The sequence below is a fragment of the Pipra filicauda genome, unplaced genomic scaffold, assembly GCF_003945595.2.
Source record: "Pipra filicauda isolate LSUMZ 115617 unplaced genomic scaffold, ASM394559v2 scaffold5_size6683894_pilon, whole genome shotgun sequence".
Taxonomy (NCBI): domain Eukaryota; kingdom Metazoa; phylum Chordata; class Aves; order Passeriformes; family Pipridae; genus Pipra; species Pipra filicauda.
In genome coordinates this window covers 2,638,981-2,646,480 of record NW_024104754.1, presented here as the reverse complement: position 1 = coordinate 2,646,480, position 7,500 = coordinate 2,638,981, and the positions used below count along the sequence as shown (strand labels likewise).

General features: G+C 35.3%; 1 long non-coding RNA gene across 1 annotated transcript; it reads left to right on the top strand.

The window, feature by feature from the left end:
• Positions 1–639: 639 nt before the first annotated feature.
• LOC120324598 lies at positions 640–3,655 on the top strand. Its single transcript, XR_005566036.1, has 3 exons — positions 640–805; positions 927–1,089; positions 3,561–3,655. It is a non-coding gene; the product is annotated as an uncharacterized LOC120324598 (long non-coding RNA).
• The last annotated feature ends 3,845 nt before the right edge of the window (positions 3,656–7,500 follow it).

Below are 7,500 nucleotides of genomic sequence, written 5' to 3'. Positions count from 1 at the left end.
TATCCTCCTCATTGATTTTTTTCTCCTCCTGATTTCTCTAATTTCTGTAGGGATTATGTGGAAGAGGAAGAAAATTTCTGCACAAAGTGTGAAGAAATTTGTCTTCTTTAAGAAAAATATAAAGAAAGAGCAATTGGTTGTCTTGGCAGTTACAGCAGAAATTAGATTTCACAATGCTCTTAAAATAAGGGTCCAAATCTGCATGGTGACAAACCACATGAGATCTGATAAATCTCTCCTCTTCATGAGATTCATGACTATAAAACAGTCTTCATTTGTGTTTGCAGCTCACTGTTTTAGTGTCATCCATGTTTATTGCTGAAGTTTTGCCAAAAGAACACCCTGCAGTTCTCCAGGCTTCAGAAGTGTTGCCTGTCAGAAAAGCCAGTGGAATTCCTTAACAATAACTGGACTTGCCTTCAGCCAGCATAAGCCCCGTTCTTCCTAAACAGATGGATGTTTCACAGAGGGCAAACGAAAGTATCTCTATGAAGCACCTGAGACTCCTCTGTCACCCAGTGTAACTTGTCCCAGGAAGCCCTTGGGTATTTGCCTAGAGACAGAGATCGTGAATCTGAAGCTGATACCTCTTTAGTCACTGAGAGTGGATTTGGGATTTTATGTGCTGCTTATACAATGGTAAACCTGGGACTATCACCATAAATATTTCTGTTTGTTTAAGTTAAAGAATGGATGTGATACACTTTATGAAAACACACCAGTGACTGCAGGCAGTTTAAAATGGTCTTATGAGTTACAAGAGGCTTCTCAGGCATGGAACACATTTTCAGCACATCAATTCTCTGTAAGTATTGCTGTAAAACATTGTACAATGGGGCTTAAAACACTTCAGGCACTTTCTGAAGTTATAGCCACATTGTGCACTTAGAAATGACATTGAGATGAAATCTCTTTTATTTCTGTAGAGTTTTGCGGATGGGGAAACAAATTGTGTTTTGCAAAAATACGAATATTGGAATAAATGTATTAATATAATGAAGAAATGGACCTCTGCTATACACGGGATCTACACCTTCTCTGTGCCTCAGACCTCGGTGTAATAATTCTCTGGAATTTGGATGGTATGAGGTAATTTTAGTCAGAAGGTTACACAGTAGTAAATTTCACTGCATGATATTAAGAATTTCTTTTAATTGTTTTAGCAATTATTTTGTTTTACGGTAAAATTCTCTTTCATTCTAGAGAGAAGCATAAGTTGTGTATCTGTTTTCATGAATTTTTACTTCAGCGTGCAAAAAAGTGTAACAGGATTGTGTGTTTGTATTATACATGTTCCCTGAGAAGCATTAGAGGTTTAAAATAAGAGAAATGACATTTAAATTTCATATTTCATATTTATATTGTACATGGGATCTAAATGAAGAGACTAGAACTGCAGGACACAGATGGCAAAGACTTGTAGCTCTTGCTTTCAGGAGGCTGCTATAAATTCTGCTTCAGTAAATTCTGTAGTCATGATGAAGTAACTTGAGATAGCTTTTTACTTGGTGTCTGATTGCCCTTTTCTGAATAACAAAATCTTTTGTGATTCTGTAGCTTTCTGCTATTTCTCCAAGGGGTGTAATATCTTGAAATTTTACAACATCCTTCTAACACCAAGCAGTTTCACTGCTTTCGTATTGCAAGAGACACACTAGGTAAATAAAGAAGATTCTTATTGACAGATGCATGTGAATATAAAAGCATACTAGAAAATCGACATAACCATAATAAACTACACTAAACTAAAACCAAACTGTTTTCAACTTTTTTGCAATTATCTTGTCTGTGGGATGGTTGTTAGTCTGCTTGTAGTTAATCATACATTGTAGCCTTATTGAGTGTATGTTTACTTTTCTTTGAATACAAAAGGATGACCTCTAATGCATTAATTTATTAAATGCATGGAGAGAGCCAGCTCCTCCCATCAGGAAATTTATGGAATCAAGCATAAGTGGTTTACAAGACTAGTAAAGGATGATGAAAGTTCTCTTACTAGGCTATGTAGAATGCTTTTCAGGGACTGGAATAAAATCCATTGTTGATTTTAGTCCAGTTCTCAGAGATATATTTTGACAAAACTACTATCATTACTGGGGTAAGTACTGATCGGAAGAATCGGCCTCCCTTGTAGAAACAAAGAAAAAAGTTACCTAATGGGACTTCTTCCTGCTGATGGAAATGGCATCTCAGGAACTGGGCAGACACATATTGGACTTCTCTGTAAATGTTAGAATGAACCTTTTCAATCAAAGTTGTGATGTTAGATTCATTTTAGTTAAAATAGTTCTAGTTTGCATATGGACAGCTAGTAAGATAGACTTTCCAAGGCTCTAAACATATTCTTATATAATAAGAACAAACTGATATCATCCAGTTTTGAAACAGGGTAATGTCCTCACTGAGAATTTTACCAGTTTGGCTGCACTGTCTGTGAACTAAAACCCGAGTATTTCACACAGAAGCTATGACAGAAAGACAAAGGAGGAGCTGCAGTAAGAGAAACTTGTCCTGCTTTTGTCTAGTCATCCATCTCATGGAGAGCCAGAAATGTTCAGTGTTATGGTCTATCCTGGCACTTTTTGTATATGTTGAAAGCTCTACTAATGTACAAATAGGATGCAGACTCTGCTATATATAATAATAAGAAGGTTGAATCAATTGAGAACTTGGCAGATATTTTTAAAACTAGGAGTCTGAGCATATTTGATTTTCATTCTTTTCTCCCAAATGAAAAGACCAATGGTTTATTGCAGCATAACAGGTAAACTTGAGTTTGGTACAGAACAGACTGAACAAAGAAGGAAGAAATCTGTTTAAAAATATTTCTGATAACCTTAGAAAGAATAAGAGTTTTTCTTACTCTCCTTATACTGCAAATTTAACTGTAATTACAAAGCTGTGCCAGAGGCTGTGAAAGACCATGCTGCATGGAGAGTTTTGACAAACAACTGATGCTGCTTCTAACTTGGCAGAGTGCAGGTCTCTGCGAGTGTAATGAACAGGCAAGGAGACCTTGTTTAAAATGTGGATGAAAGAATCAGAATATTCAAGCATAATGTGAAATTGGATGTTGTGTAGATTGAGTCAAACACTGTTTTTATCAAGAAAAAAATGGCAAAAATCTTTTCATCTATCCTTTGATTAAAAACAAAGAGTGAAATGTTCAAACTATGGAGTAGATTCAAGAAACAGTAGAAAAGATTTACCAGATAATCAACATGACAGTAGATCCAGTGAATATTTTGTTCTGGGAGTAGCTATTGTCACTAAGTAGGTGTCAATACTTAGAAAAGCCAGGATTAAGTAAAAGCTAAAACTGTTTTCAAATATTTGCACTTGCTGATGTAAATCTAACTCCAAAGGGAAATAGTTTTCAGTAACTAGTTCCAGGTGTACTTGTAAAAGTTACAATGGAAAGGTAATTATGTTGTAAATAGTGGGAATGCACTTCATCAAAGTGAGAGTTTCTTTATTCCTGGGCTCAGTTAGCTGAAATAAGGAATACACACTGGAAAGTGCAATTCTAAACCCCTGTTACTCTAAATTACTCTTTCCAGGACAATCAGTATTTGCTCCAGGCAGATCCTCTTTCTGATGAATGGAAACTCTACACTGAATACGTACACTACATGATTGTAGATGGACTGTTCAAAGCTATCAAGTGTTCTCTTCAGTATCTGACTGAAAACATTGAGACAACATTTAAATCCACTACTTTATTTGAAGTGCAGCTTTTTCTTAATAGCAGTGAAATGACTTTTAAATGTTCTTTGTACTTAATGTCAATGGCAATTTCTGTGATATTATGGAGAGTCTAATCAAAACCAGCTATGATACTGCATCATCTGTAGACAGATTTGTCAAATACCTTGGAAAAGACCCTTTTCAGTTATTCTTACTTTTGCTACTTTTCCTTTTTAAAAATTTTTTTGTTAATGTCACAATTGACCTTTCCTCTAGGCATTTGAATGTAGTTGTTTTCCCAGTCCAGTCACTCTTATCCAGTGGCTTATGTGAAGAAGGCTAATATCTGAAGAGAGGCTGTGAGGCTTTTTCCCATCTGTTTTCTGTGAGCTGTCATATTCTACTCTCCTTAACCTCTGCCTCTCTTGTTTTATGAATGCATCCAGTCATTTCCATCAGCCACCAGCATATATTCTTTGAATGATATTAGCTAACTTTTTAACAACTTCTGGTTCACTTGCCTAATTGAGAGTGCCTTTCTAATACACTGAAATCTGCAGCTGGATGATGGACTGTCTGCAAAGCCGGTTCATGAACTTGCCTTCTACTTTTGCTTGTGTACTGTGCCCAGGCGGTCTTTGGCTTTACAGTGCCTGTGTTACTGAGCATTTGGTGTCAAATGACTTCTATATATTCCAGGTTGGGCATTTCTCAAGTACTGTGGGTTTCTTTGTGATTGTTGGTTGAATATTTGCTTTCTTGGTGCCTCATTTCTCATTAGGACAGCTAATACTGTTTCTGCTCCCAGATCTGCAAGTACCACTGAGCATATTTATCCACAATTTCCTTCTCTATAAACTGTGAGGTTATGTCCACAGATGGCAGAAAAAAGTGGTTTGTGAATTGCAGTGGAACACTTTTGCTAGAAATTTAATGTTAATGCAAGTTTTTGTGCAAGAGTATTCTTGCTGGACTAGCAGGACGTGCAAAATGCTTTGTGCAATTTCTTCCTTTTGCAGGTCTTTTTTAATATCAGATGGAAACAAATATCAATAAATAAATATATCAAAATCACCGCTTATTCAGGGAAAAATAGATTAACTGTAAATTGGTTACACTGTATAATAGTGAAAAATAAACAAAGGATAAGGTTGGACTCAATATTCCAATTTTTGAAACCCTATGAAAAATGACACTGATGGTCATAAGGACCTGAATCCCAATCCATCTCACTAGCTAGTGCTGGAAGTTAAATCAACATGTTGGAGGATGTAGTAATAACAAGTGCAATGTTTTGTGTCTGACTGATGACAATAGGTACTTTGAATTTTTGATGTTAGTGTGATGCATGAAACAGAAATTATAATTCTGGAGAAATATGTATCCAAGCAGTCATTCCTATTAACTTGTTTCAGGGAGCAGACAGGAAACTTGATGTTAACTGTCAAGTTATAATTGTCATTGCCATCAGTACAATATCGTGGGTCTTGGCATGTGACTTAGCTCTAAGGATGTCTTTTCTTTCTTGAATTTACTCTTTGCCTCCACTGCTTTTTCACTTTTGGATGTTCATTTAGCATGACTTAGATCAGATGGATACCCTGGAAGAAATAAGTCAAGTAGCTCTGAGGAACAAAGAGTGGTACTTAATGGATTGATGATGAAATTAGATGTATAAAGCAGTTTCTACTCTGTGGACGATTTCTTAGTAAAGAGGAGGTGGAATTTTATGAAAATTATGAGGTTCATGAGACTTAGTTCATTCTAAAGAATAGGTATTTCCATTTCTGCCTATTATACCACCTTGTGCCTATTAATAAAATATAATATGTCTATTAATGAAATATAAATAATTACATTACTTTGTTGATTTGTTTAAAATTTAGTGTTCATCATGTTTCATTTTGTTTGTTGTTGTTTTTTTTTTTTAGGCCCAATATTCTAAAGAACTTCAAATATTCTCAAGAACCTTCAAATCAGAAGAATTTTTAATAGTTAATTCAAATCAAGTTGGCCATATAATTAAATATAATTTAAATATAATTGGTGAATTTAATTTAAAAATTAACCTGAAAATTTAAGGAAAACAGCTCAGCTTTAGGCAAGCTTCTCTAGTTTCTCTATCCTATATATTTTTTATGTATACACTCATAAACACAAAAATGTATATATATGTAATCCTTTTCTGTATATGTGTATATATATTTGTATTTGTATTTATATTAAGAAGGATGGACTGAAGGATCTCTTTAAGTCCCTTCCATCCCTTTTAGCTATGAGACGATAGAGAGATTTTGCAGACTTTTGTCTCCCTGCTGCCTTGGGTGTTTCCTTGGGACAACAGACATAATGTCTTTGGCCTTACATTTCTTCTGGATAAACATCAAATTCTCAAAAATGTTGCTGTTTTTACGGTGTTCATAATATCTTAGAAATAGTTATTTCTTCTTTGATTGTTGTGGACTGTATTTTTTACTCATTACTGTATTAAGGATTTTTAACAATTCTGTCCTCTTTGGTATAAATTTATATCTACAATGCATTTTAAAATGGCACTTTCACCATGCTGAAAAACTTCAGCAGGACTATTTAGAGCATGAGAGCTGGTATCTAGATTGAAAATTGCCTGTTTACTATCCTAAAGATCCATTCTTTGGGAGAAGAGCTCTTTGAAATTAGTGGCAGTCCTGGATTCTTCTAAAAGATGGACGTGGATCACAGTGCTGTACTCATCCCCTCAAATGCCCATCTAAAGTATTCAGACAGCAAGCCCCCGCCCCCGATTCTGCAGCACTGAGAACCTGAACAGAGTTATTACTTGAACCACGTGCGGCAGATGCAGAAAAGAAAGAGATGGTCAAGCGTAAATGAGTCCATTATATTTCTCAAGAATATCTTGTCATATATTTCTCTCTTGTTTAAAAAGAGGGGGGAAAAAAAGAACTCACCAACCAAGCCTTAACACCATGCTTCTATGTTTTATTTGATTGAATTTACTTGTTCATTAATATTTTTATGTTTGATTTGCTTTAAGTTTTCATGTGCTCTGTGCTACATTACTTACATATTATTAGTGCTACTGAATGGAGGGGCTCATTCATGAAACCAGAGACAAGTTTGACTAAGAAAATGTGAGGAGAGTACACAGCTCTGGGTGAAATAATGGAACATCCACAGAATCAGAAAGGTTGCAAAGACCTCCAAGATCGTAAATTCCGACCTTTAATTGAATACCATCATGCCCACTAAACCTTATGGTGAAGTGCCATGTCTACTTGGTTTTTGAATGTTTGAAGGGATGGTGACTCCACCACTTCTCTGGGGAACCTGTTTCAATGCTTAGCCATTCCTTCAGTGATCCAGTGTCTATGCAGGACCACGAATTCATAGAATACATTTTTGAAGTCTTAAAACTGACCTCTTGAGAACTTGTGGATAGCAGCTGTCAGAACTGGGAGTGAGGATTCAATGCAGAACCGGAGGTAAGGATTCAACATAACAGTTATAAAACTTTGGCACATACTTAAATAGAAGCAAGTATAAAAATAACCCTGGATGAAATTGTATATTTTTTATTTTACAGCTCTTTACATTAGACATTTTTTTTACTGGATATATTTTAAAATATAGAATGATATCTGCTGTATGTTCCCAATTCTAAGGTAAATACTATATTGACTTAATCGGGTACAAAATAGGGACATTGTACATTTTTCTTAGTGTTCTCAAGTTTCATTCAAGGGACTTAATGAAAAGTGTTTATCAATGCTGTACCACCATTGTCCTCCTAGGAATCAATTAAAATGTTTAGAA